The sequence below is a fragment of the Saccopteryx bilineata genome, chromosome 1, assembly GCF_036850765.1.
Source record: "Saccopteryx bilineata isolate mSacBil1 chromosome 1, mSacBil1_pri_phased_curated, whole genome shotgun sequence".
Lineage (NCBI taxonomy): Eukaryota > Metazoa > Chordata > Mammalia > Chiroptera > Emballonuridae > Saccopteryx > Saccopteryx bilineata.
Genome location: NC_089490.1, coordinates 210,982,778 through 210,993,924, shown reverse-complemented (window position 1 = coordinate 210,993,924; position 11,147 = coordinate 210,982,778). Strand labels below are relative to the sequence as shown.

At 40.7% G+C, this 11,147-nt stretch overlaps 1 pseudogene; it reads right to left on the bottom strand.

The window, feature by feature from the left end:
• Positions 1-10,633: 10,633 nt before the first annotated feature.
• Positions 10,634-10,731, bottom strand: LOC136321519 (small nucleolar RNA U3; annotated as a pseudogene).
• Between the last annotated feature and the right edge of the window lie 416 nt (positions 10,732-11,147).

Here is an 11,147-nt window from a genome sequence, read left to right as displayed (position 1 = left end):
TGGGGGTCTGTTGCTGAAGAAGAGAATAAACATTGAGAGGCAACTAACTCTGTCTAGGGAGGAAGCCGGCTTCCATTCCAACTTAGCATCCTTCCCCCTTCACAGCTGGGCTTACTCTTGGCAGAAGGACATGCTCCTGGGGCCCAGGCTGCTATGTTCTTGGATGTGCATTGCCACAGCTTGAAATCCTTTTCTGTCTCTCCACCTCCTGGCTTAGACACTCTGGATATATATTTCGGCTTAAAGTCAATGAGTCTGCCATCGCAGAAAGAGCTGCTGCTTGAATAACAAATGCTTTGTGCAGACAAGCAGAAGCCACTGAGGGGGTGCGGAGGATAGCCAGGCCAGTTGTCTTCAGGCATGTTCAGTGGCGGGAGCATTTCTTCCACTCCATTCTAATCACGGAGCTCAGGGTGAGGAAGGGGTCGACGCAGACCTGCTTCTATTAAAGATGGGGGTCGGACAGACCAGGAGCTCAGCCATGGCCTCTCTCATTTTCAGGGCAGCTCCCAAGGCACCTCCTCAGAACTCCTGGACTCTCTGGTGCCTCGTTTGAATCAGCTAATCTAGTCCAACCCCTTGTTTTGCTGAAAGAAATCCGAGGCCTAGGGAGGTTGTTACCTGGACAGAGTTGGTAGCACACTTGTTCTATCCTTGCTGGTGCATGTGTGGTGTCAAAGTTAATGGGACTCACTGGGGTAGAGGTCTGAGATGAGACATGCTCTAATGGTCTGCAGATGCAGAGGTTGTCGGGACATGGCTACACCTGACCGAGATGTTTTCTGTATACAGAAGCCATCACTCTATCTGAGAGGAGCTGAGGAAACTAGGATCAGGCTGAATTAACCCTGGCTATTGATTTGGTATTTGGGCAGCAGGAAAGGTGGATTTCTAATCTGTCCAGGAGACTCAGAGGCATAGGTAGCCTGTGCTTTAATTTGTAGTGAAGTAAGAAAGAGGCATGTGAGCAGCTGGCGTCAGAGGGTAGGGGGTTTAGGGGGCTGGATGCAAAAGGTGAAAGGATTGAGAATTGCAGGTTGGTAGTTATAAAGCAGTCATGAAGACATAGAGTACAGCATCGGGAATATAGTCAATAATATTTTAATATGTATGGTGTCAGGTGAGTACTGGAAATATTCCAGGGGAATACTTTGTAAAGTGTGTGATTGTCTAGTGCAGCGGTTCTCAACCTGTGGGTCGCGACCCCGGCGGGGGTCGAACGACCAAAACACAGGGGTCGCCTAAAGCCATCGGAAATACATATTTTATTTAAAAATGTATTATATAATAAATATATATGTATTTTCCGATGGCTTTAGGCGACCCCTGTGTTTTGGTCGTTTGACCCCTGCCGGGGTCGCGACCCACAGGTTGAGAACCGCTGGTCTAGCGACTATGCTGTACACCTGAAACTAATATAAAATAATATTGAATATCAACTGTAACTAAAAACTAAAAAAAAAAAAAAAAAAAATTAAGAGAACTCCTCCTGAGGAGAGAACTGTTTTGTTTAGGAAAACGTGATGGTAAGTGGCGACGGTAAGAGGTAGAAGGAGGACCCAGGCTGTGGTTCAGCAGAGAGGCTGCCCTGGGCTTCTCCACCACCTGCTGCTGCTCCCTTTTCCTGTGGGGACCCAGGCTCCTCTCTTGACAGCTCTGCCTCTCTCTGCCCTTCTGCTTCCTCTGCTCAGCCTGAGTTTTATTTTCTGATAACTTAGGCTTGCCCACCATGGATGCCCGGCTTCTTTGGTCATTGTGACATTTTGGTTTTCCTCCACTAATTACTTCTTTTCCTAAGCATTTATTCATTCAGATTTCTGAGAAATGTGGTTGGATGGAACCAACTTATCTTTTGCATTAGGTCAAGGGTGGAAGGCCAGCCTAAAGAATGGCTGTCACTAGGCTGGTGCCCGCTTGGACTTCTTGGCAATGACCAACAAAACAAGATGGGTCGCATGGAAAAATATGGCCACCCAGTGGTCACACAGGCAGGGCCAGATTCTTCCAGAGGGTGAATGGTCCCCATGACTGCTATTTTTATTATATGGCCAGGCTGAAACTACATTCTATTGTCCTAGATTCAATTGTTTAGGAAAAAATGCCCCCCCCAATAAATTCAATTTAAAAATTGTTTAGGAAATTGCTAGTCTTTTTGTTTATCGCCATAGAGTAGATTCCTCCAGTGCACATTTTTCTGATCATTGACTTCTTCCCAAAGTGCTTTCTGAGCTTCCAATTGCGTGTGGTGCTGGGTGGTTGTTTGGCAGAGAACGAGAGCCTTTTGTGTGTTTGAATGTAGACCATCCCTGAGAATGCTGATCAGGGGAGATGCCTTCTCCTGGCCACACCTGAATTACTGCATTGGTTGTTTCATAAAGCAGGGAGCCAAGAGCTCAGCATATGGAACAAGCATGGGGCAAAGGAACTTTCCCAGGCCCCTTCTGATTTCAATTCAATGTAAGTTTTATGAATAACTAGATATCAACTAATCTGATTCCTCAGCCTTCTGCAGGTAAGTGTTCTTTCTTTGGACTCAAGCACTGAATAATGGGGATCCTCCCCATGGGAAGTGCGGTCTCAGTGACAGGGTGGTCCATATTTTAGCTCTGAAAGCATGAAGTGATCGCCGTTTCAAGCCCGCCACCCCTTCATCATAGCTGAGAATACTGTGTATAATGAACCTGCGGTAAACTGAACTCTGACCCCAAACTCTTTGTGCCTCTGTGCCTCTCCTGGCAGTGGGTGTAGGAGGGACCAAGGAGCTGGGAGCCAAGCCCCTGTGGGTCAGTTCAGGGCAGAAACCTGTAGAGCCAGAATAGCTTGCTGAGTTCTCTTTGTCCTGCCTTGGCGACTGCATGTGGTGACGCAGAACCACTGTCAATCTCCATTCCAGAATCATTCCTAGGAACAAAATGTATTTTGTTGTTTAAGCCGCTGACATTTTTGTGTTGCTTGTTATGGTACCATAACCCTGCCTGTCCACTAACATAACATTGCATTACAACTTACCTGCTTTTACTGGGATGCTCAGAGGTATCCACGCTGTCTTTCTGAGAAGCTGTACCATTTCCATTCCTACCAGCTATATATTAGTGACTCAGAATCTCCAACTCCTAACTAGCATTTGGTGTCATAACTATTCTTTTTAAAGTCATTCCGGTAGGTATGGAGTGATATCATACTGTAGTTTTAATTTGCACTTTCTTAATTGCTAATAATGTTGAATATCTTTTCACATGCTTATTTACCATTTATATATCCTCTTTAGTGAAGTGTGTTTTCACATTTTTAGCCATTTTAAAATGCTTTTGTTTATTTTTTTACTGTTGAGTTTGGAAGTTCTTTATATATTCTAGATACGAGTTGTTTGTTAGATGTGTGTGTGGTTTGCAAATATTTTCTCTCAGGCTGTAGCTTTTCTTTTTATCCTCCAAACAGTGTCTTTCACTGAGCAAAAGTTTTTTAAAATTTGATGAAATTTAAATATTTATCAAAATTTTTTTTGAGTCATGCTTTTAGAGTCAAATCCAAGAACTCTTTGTCTAGCCCTAGATCTTGAAGATTTTCTTCTAATTTTTTTCTACAAGTTTCATAGTTTTACATTTAAGTCTGGGATCCGTGTTGAGTTCATTTTGTATAAGGTGGGAGAACTAGTTTTTTGCTTATAGTCCAAATGCTTACATGCTTCAGTGCCTTTTGTTGAAAAGCCTGTTCCTCCTCATTGAATCGTTTTTATACCTTTGTCAAAACAGTTTGGGAATCTTTGTATGGGTCTGTTTCTAGGTTCTCTGTTCCTTTCAATTGATCTATAAGTGTCCTTCCGCGAATACCATAGTCCTCATCACTGTAGCTATGCATTGTAAGTTTTTAAATTGGGTAGACTGATTCCTCCAGCTTTATTTTCTTCTTCAAAATTATGTTATCTACTCAAGTCTGTTTGCCTTTCCATATAAAGTTTAGAATCACCTTGTCTATACTTACCGAAAACTCTTCCTGAGATTTTAATAGGAATTATAATAAATCTGTATTTCAATGTGGGGAGAACTGATGTCTTTAATATGTTGATTCTCCCAATCAATGAACACAGTGTTTTTCTTCATTTAAATATGTTTTTTCCATTTGGAACTTGCTTGTTTGTTTGTTTATTTATTTATTGTGACAGAGATAGAGAGACAGAGAGAGGGACAGATAGGGACAGACAGACAGGAAGGGAGAGAGATGAGAAGCATCAATTCTTCTTTGTGGCGCCTTAGTTGCTCATTGACTGCTTTCTCATATGTGCCTTGACCAGGGGGCTACAGCAGAGTGAGTGACCCCTTGCTTAAGCCAGTGAACTTGAGTTCAAGCCAGCGACCTTGGGCTTCAATTCAGTGACCTTTGGGCTCAAGCCAGTGTCCATGAGGACATGTCTATGATCCCCCACTCAAGCCAGCAACACCACGCTCAAGCTGGTGAGTCCATGCTCAAGCCAGTGACCTCAGGGTTTTGAACCTGTTTGAACCTGAGTCTTCCACATCCCAGTTCAATGCTCTATCTGCTGAGCCACCGCCTGGTCAGGCTCCATATAGATCTTTTTAAAAACATTTCTTTCATCAGGATTGAGTAGTTTTTAAGTTCTGTGCATGTTTTGTTACATTTTACACCTAAATGTTTCTTTTTAAAAGTTTTTTTATTTAGTGGAAGGAGGGGAGGCAGAGACAGACTCCTACATGCGCTCCGATCGGGATCCGCCTAGTAGGCCCATTAAGGGGTGATGCTTTGCCCATCTGGGTTGTTGCTCCATTGCTCAGCAACCAAGCTTTTTCTTAATGCCTGAGGCAGAGGCCATGGAACCATCCTCAGTGCCCAGGACCAACTCGCTCCAATCTAGCCATGGCTGCAGGAGGATAAGAGAGAGAGAAAGGAGAAGCAGAGAAAGACAGAAAGAAGTGAGAGGGGAAGGGGTGGAGAGGCAGATGGTCACTTCTCCTTTGTGCTCTGACCAGGAATCAAACCCAGGACATCCACATGTTGGGCTGACGTTCTACCACTGAGTCAACCGGCCAGGGCCCTAAATGCTTCATATAAAAATATTTTAGATTGTGGTAAAACACACATAACATAAAATTTATCATTTTGATTGTATAATTTATTTGCATTAAGTATCTTCACAAGTTGTGTAAGTGTTACCATTATCTATTTTGAGAACTTTTTTTTATCATTTCAAACTGAAACTCTGTATCCATTCAACATTAACTCCCTATTTTCCCCCACACCCACCCCTGGCAATCACTATCCTATTTTCTGTCTCTACGAATTTGACTACTCTAGCTACCTTATATAAGTGCAATCATGCAGTATTTGTCCTTGTGTGACTAGCTTATTTCACTTAATATAATATCAAGTTTTATCCATGTTGTCATGTCTAAGCATCCCCCAAACTTTTTTTAAAGACCAAATAATATTCCATTGTGTTTATGGAATGTATTGAAATCACATTTTGTTTATTCATTCATCCAATGAAGGATACTTGGGTTGCTTCCACATTTGGGCTATTGTGAATAATATTGCTATGTCTGTACAAATATCTGTTTGGGTTCTTGCTTCCATTTCTTTTGGTATATGCTAAATATACCAAACATGTAATTGCTAAATTATATAATTCTGTTTAACTTTTGCAGGAACCACCAAACTATTTTCCACAGTGGCTGTACCATTTTGCATTTTTACTGGCATTGTGTGAGGGTTCTAGTTCCTCCACATTTTTGTCAACACTTGTTACTTTCTCTTTTTGTTTTGTTTTTAATAGCAGTCATCCTAATGGGTATGCTATTTCACTGTGGTTTTAATTTGCATTAAAGTAATCATTGTAATTTAGTTGAGGTACCTTTTCCTGTACTTATTAACCATTTGTGTATGTTCTTTGAAAAAGTGTTGATTAAGTCAAGTCCTTTGCTCATATTTTAATCAGGTTATTTGTTGTTGAATTGTAGTTCTTTATATATTTTGAATAGTAACTTCTTAACAAGTATATGATTTGCAAATATTTTCTCTAAGAGAGTTGCCTTTTCACTTTTTTGTTTGTGTCACCTGATACACAGAAGTTTTAAAATTTGATATAGTGCAATTTATCTATTTTTTCTTTGTTGCCTGTGCTTTTGATGTTATATTCAATAAAGTATTGCCAAATCCAATGTCATGAAGCTTTCCCTCTGTTTTCTTCTAAGAGTTTTAGAGTTTTAGCTCATACATTTATATTTATGAGCCAACTTAAGTCAATTTTTGTATGTGTTATAAGGTTTGGGTCCAACTTTGTTTGTGTAAGAATATCTAATTTGTTGAAAAGACTGTTCTTTCTTCATTGAATGGTCTTGACACCCTTGTTGAAAATCATATGGCCATGTATCTGAGTTTATTTCTGGGCTATCTATTCTATTCCAATGGCTCTAAGTCTATTGTTACACTAGTACATACTGTTTTGATTACTGTAATACATTTAGAAGTATAAGAACTCCAAGTTTGTTTTCTTTAAAGATCATTGTGCCCTGGCCAGATAGCTTAGTTAGTTAGAGTGTTGCAGGTTGATCCCTGGTCAGGGCACATACAGGAACAAATTGATGTTTCTGTCTGTCTGTCTATCTCCCTTCTTCTCTCTCTAAAATAAATCAATAAATTTTTTTAAAAGTCTGCCAATATTTAAAGATTGTGTGTCCCTTGAGATTCCATATGGATTTTAAGATGGTTTTATTTATTAATGCAATAATTGTCTTTGGAACATTGGTAGTGATTGCACTGACTCTGTAGATCAGTGTGGTTGGTATTGTCATATTTGTAATATGAAGTCTTCTAATCTCTGAACACTATATACATTTATATGTATTTGTATCTTCTTTAATTTCTGTCAGTAACCTTTTGAGGTCTTTCAGTGTTTAAGCCTCTGCTTCCTTGGTCAAGTTTATTCCTAAGTATTTTATTCTTTTTGGTGCTATTGAAATGAAATTATTTTCTGAATACTATTTTCTGATTGTTCATTGTTAGTGTATAGAAATGCAATGGATTTTTGTGCATTCTTTTTTTATCCTACAACTTTGTTGAATTTATTAATTCTGACAATTGTGTGTGTGCGTGCACAGTCTTAAGAGTTTTCTGCATATAAGATCAGGCCATCTGCAGATAGAAATCATTTCTAATTTGGATGCTCTTTATTTCTTTTTCTTGTCTAATTGCTCTGGAAGAAAACAATTTCCAGCTTAAATTATACACAGAAAATCTGTCATACTATGAGGAAGTCCCTGGTCTTCGTCCTGGGCTGTGTCACTGCCTCCCTCCCTCATTCCCATGGTATGCGGGCTCCATGGGCTTCCACCAAATAATTCCATCACTTACAAAGTGATTCTCCCTCTTGGATCTGACTTCCAGAAACTGACATTCTTAGCTAGATATCAGGACAAAAGCATGGGATTGAACTGTTTGATAGAAAACAGTGAACTGTCAAGTGCCCACTTCTGCTGACCAAAGGCATTAGTGTGTTAGAGAGAGCCTCTTGTTTGCCTATTGGGAGTTTCCCCAACAGGTGGTGTTTGAAGCTGTGTGCCACACCTGGGGGTGTGGAGATTTCCAGGGAAGGTTTGGCTTTGGTGTTCTCAGAAAAGCATTTTTCTTAAACTCCTTTCTGTCTCAATGAATTTCCTTCTAGGGCAAATACCCTCAGGGGTATCTCCTGCAGATCTCCAAGGCTTAGAATTTGCCTTGTTTCTTGCTTTGTTCTGTGCCCTATTCTTTGGCTTGCTTTGAGAAATTCTTCCATGTGCCATCTCCCTCCACATTTTCTTCGTATCCTTGAGGTCCAACCTGAGAAAAGCTATAGTCAGCTTTGGCCCTGGGTTCACCTTGCATGAGTCCCATAGGAGCAGGAGTGAGGAAGAGGGAGGTCCTTGGATGAAAACTTAGGATCCTGTTGGGAGCGTCAACCTTGCTCATCAGTCTCATTGGCCTCCTCTTCACTTTTAACTAAACTCCATGTGTATGTTCAGTCTTCAGAATTTCCTGCCTAATTAACTCGCCTATTTGTTTACAACTTAAAAAACCCCAGAAAGAATGGTTGATTACTATTAAAAAATATAAATGTTAATATCAGCCATGATTAAACAGTTATTTGGTCTAGACACCAGGCTAGATACCTGAATTCTTTTTAATATTTACATGTACAGGGGATCCTCGGGTTATGACACAGTTCCATTCCTACGACAGTGACGTAACCTGAATTTTAGTGTAAGTTGAAACACACCTTAGCCTAACACAAATGGACCACTTGTGCTTTTAACAGTCCAAAATGGTGTAGGTAAGTAAATGTACTGGGGATGCCAACTTCCTCACTCATATGTCACGTTTTTGAGTATTCTGCCCATGTGCAGCCATACTATGTAGTTCGCTCACGTAGGCCGTAAGTATGATGCTAACTGTGTAAGCTGAAACACTCATGTTTCAATTTTTTAAAGTTTTTATGGGAGTGAGCATCATAAACTGGAAACATCGTATGTCAAGACTGCTATAACCTGAGCACCCCCTGCATAGTCGAGTTATTATCCCTATACCACTAATGGGAAACAGGCATAGTCAAGTTTTCCTGCCTAGGGTTACTGTGTCAAACATAGAGAAACTGAGAAATTGTGTTTGGCTGATTTCAAATTCTCTCTCATTCCTTTAAATGCCTACTCTGTGTCTTTTGCTCTGATTGAAACCCAGGGAGCAAGAAGAAGAGATACAACTGGGAAAATCCTGACCCAACTGACTTATCCTTCTCTGGAACTCTCACTGAGTTACTAATAATTCATATTTGGGTGTGGCACAAAATATGACTTTTTCATTTAATTTAAGTGGGTGATTATAAATTTAACTGCACAACTTTATTTTTCAACATCTTCTCGTTATGAACATCAATTCTTTTTGTTTGACTCCACAGCATTGAATTAGATTATGTATTGCTAAGAGGTTTAGATACTATGAGAAGTAATCCACAAATGCAAATTATTATGATTATCATTGCTTCCTCTGCTCCTGACTCTGATCTTGGGCAAATCATGCCATATCTATTTGCTTTCAATGCTTCATCTAAGAAGTGGAAAGAATAAAGACTGCTCATTACAGTTAGAACTTTAATATAAAAGGTAATGAGAGACCTAACTATTGTCATTAGATTTCATTAGGGTTAATATCAGTTATACAAAATTATAAATTCCCTGGACACAATCATGACCATTATATCTTGGACAATTATAAGTGCACTATTCAGACTCAGAAATATTGATGAGGCTAAAAAAGTGCAGTTGAAACATTGAATGCAGATCAAGTACAGGATATTTAAAGAGTTCAGGTTCATTGTGTAAACTTTTGTGCAGGCAAATATTAACAGACCCTCATATCTTTTATAATTATAGTCTCCTGGAAAACACTGTCACCATGCCCATTTTGTAGAAGGACGAACTGAGCTCCAGGCTACAACAGCTATAAGCACCTTTTCAAGGCCATAATCCCTTTGAGAACATCTGGTATGAGTGACAGCTGTGCCAAGTACTAGAAATATAATGCAGAGCAGGAAGAGCAGACCCAATCTCTGTCTTTAGGGAGTTCACAGTCTACTAAGGAGATAGACATTAGTTAAAAATACTCAAATCAAATGCAGAATTACAACTGTGATTGGTTACTAAAGGAAGTCCAGGGAGCTAAGAAAGCATAAAATGAGCTGATTGGCCTTGTCCTGAACATGGGGAGGGCTTTCCTGAGGATAGGGGATGGAACTGAGATTGTATGGAAGGATAACCAAGGCCAAGTGGGAGGGTATGGAGAACCCTGTCCCAGAACCCTTCCCAGGAAAGGGAAGCTGCAGGCCCTACTTGTGCCCTGCGGTGGGAAGGGACATGCCTAGTAAGAGGAGCTAAAAGAAGGCGGGGGTGTTCAGAGCTGAAAGGGAGGAACATGGTGTGAGAAGAGATGAGGCAGAAGTTTCTGTTCCCTGTAGGGACTGGACTCCCCAGGTCCTATTCGGGATTTTGGTCTTTATATTACAAATAATAAGAAGCTATTGTTATTAGACTAAAGTGGGCTCTTAAATATGTGTGTTTATGTAAAATGTGATCAGATTTATGTTCTGAAAAGATGATATGGCTACATACCCACTGTGGAATGGAAGGAATCCCTACTAGCTGCAGAAAGACATGTGATGGAGGTTTTTGTAACAGTCCAGATGAGAAATGGCTGCCACTTGGACGGGGGAGGTATGTATGTGAGTGCAGAGGAGTTAGCTGTTTCAAGAGCTGTTTAGGGAAACTCACCAGGACTTGGTAACAGGTTGAACATGCTTCCCATGGACAGGAAGAAAAGGAAGAAAAGAAAAAGGAAGGAAGGGAGGAAAGAGCCCCAAAATCCTTTCAGATATCTGGTATGTACACGAGGATGAGTCGAATAGAAACTCAGAAGGTGGATTAAATTGGGGTGAAAGAACAAGTGTAACTTTGGACTGGTCACTCTGAGATCATATTGGTGTCAAGTGGCAGATGGTGGACGGACAGTAGTGATCTCAGAGCAGGGGCTGGAGAGGAAAACTCTTGAATCACCTATCTGCACGTTGGCAGTAACTGAAGCCCCAGTTGTGGGTATTAGATAATTTTTTTCAACCTAATTTTGGTCCTATCTTCTGGCTCCAGTAGATACACTTTAACAAACTATAGAAATGATCCCTGAAAGTATAGTCTTCCAGTAGATACACTTTAAAAGCCCATCTTTCCTTGTTGTATCTTTTCTGTGTGTGTGTGTGTGTGTGTGTGTGTGCGCGCGCGCGCGCGCACTTGCGCAAGGGCTTGTCTCCAGAGCTTCTGTTTGACTTGCAGATGGAATCCAGCAAATTGAGTTCATCTTGCCATTGCTTAGTCTTAGGAAGGAAAAATGGGAGAATGGGACAAAGAAGGGGAAAAGGAGAAGGAGAGAGAGACTGGCGGTGGGGGAGTGGGGGTGGAGAATCTATGAAAAGGAATCTTCTTCTCTTAAGGAAGAGACCAGATCACCTTAAGCAAGGCATCAGTCTGCTTGCTAACTCTAGCTCTGGTTTTGCATAGAGTTGCTTGCAACTTTTTTTCCAAGCTAAAGGCTCCATATTAATTAATATTTCTTCC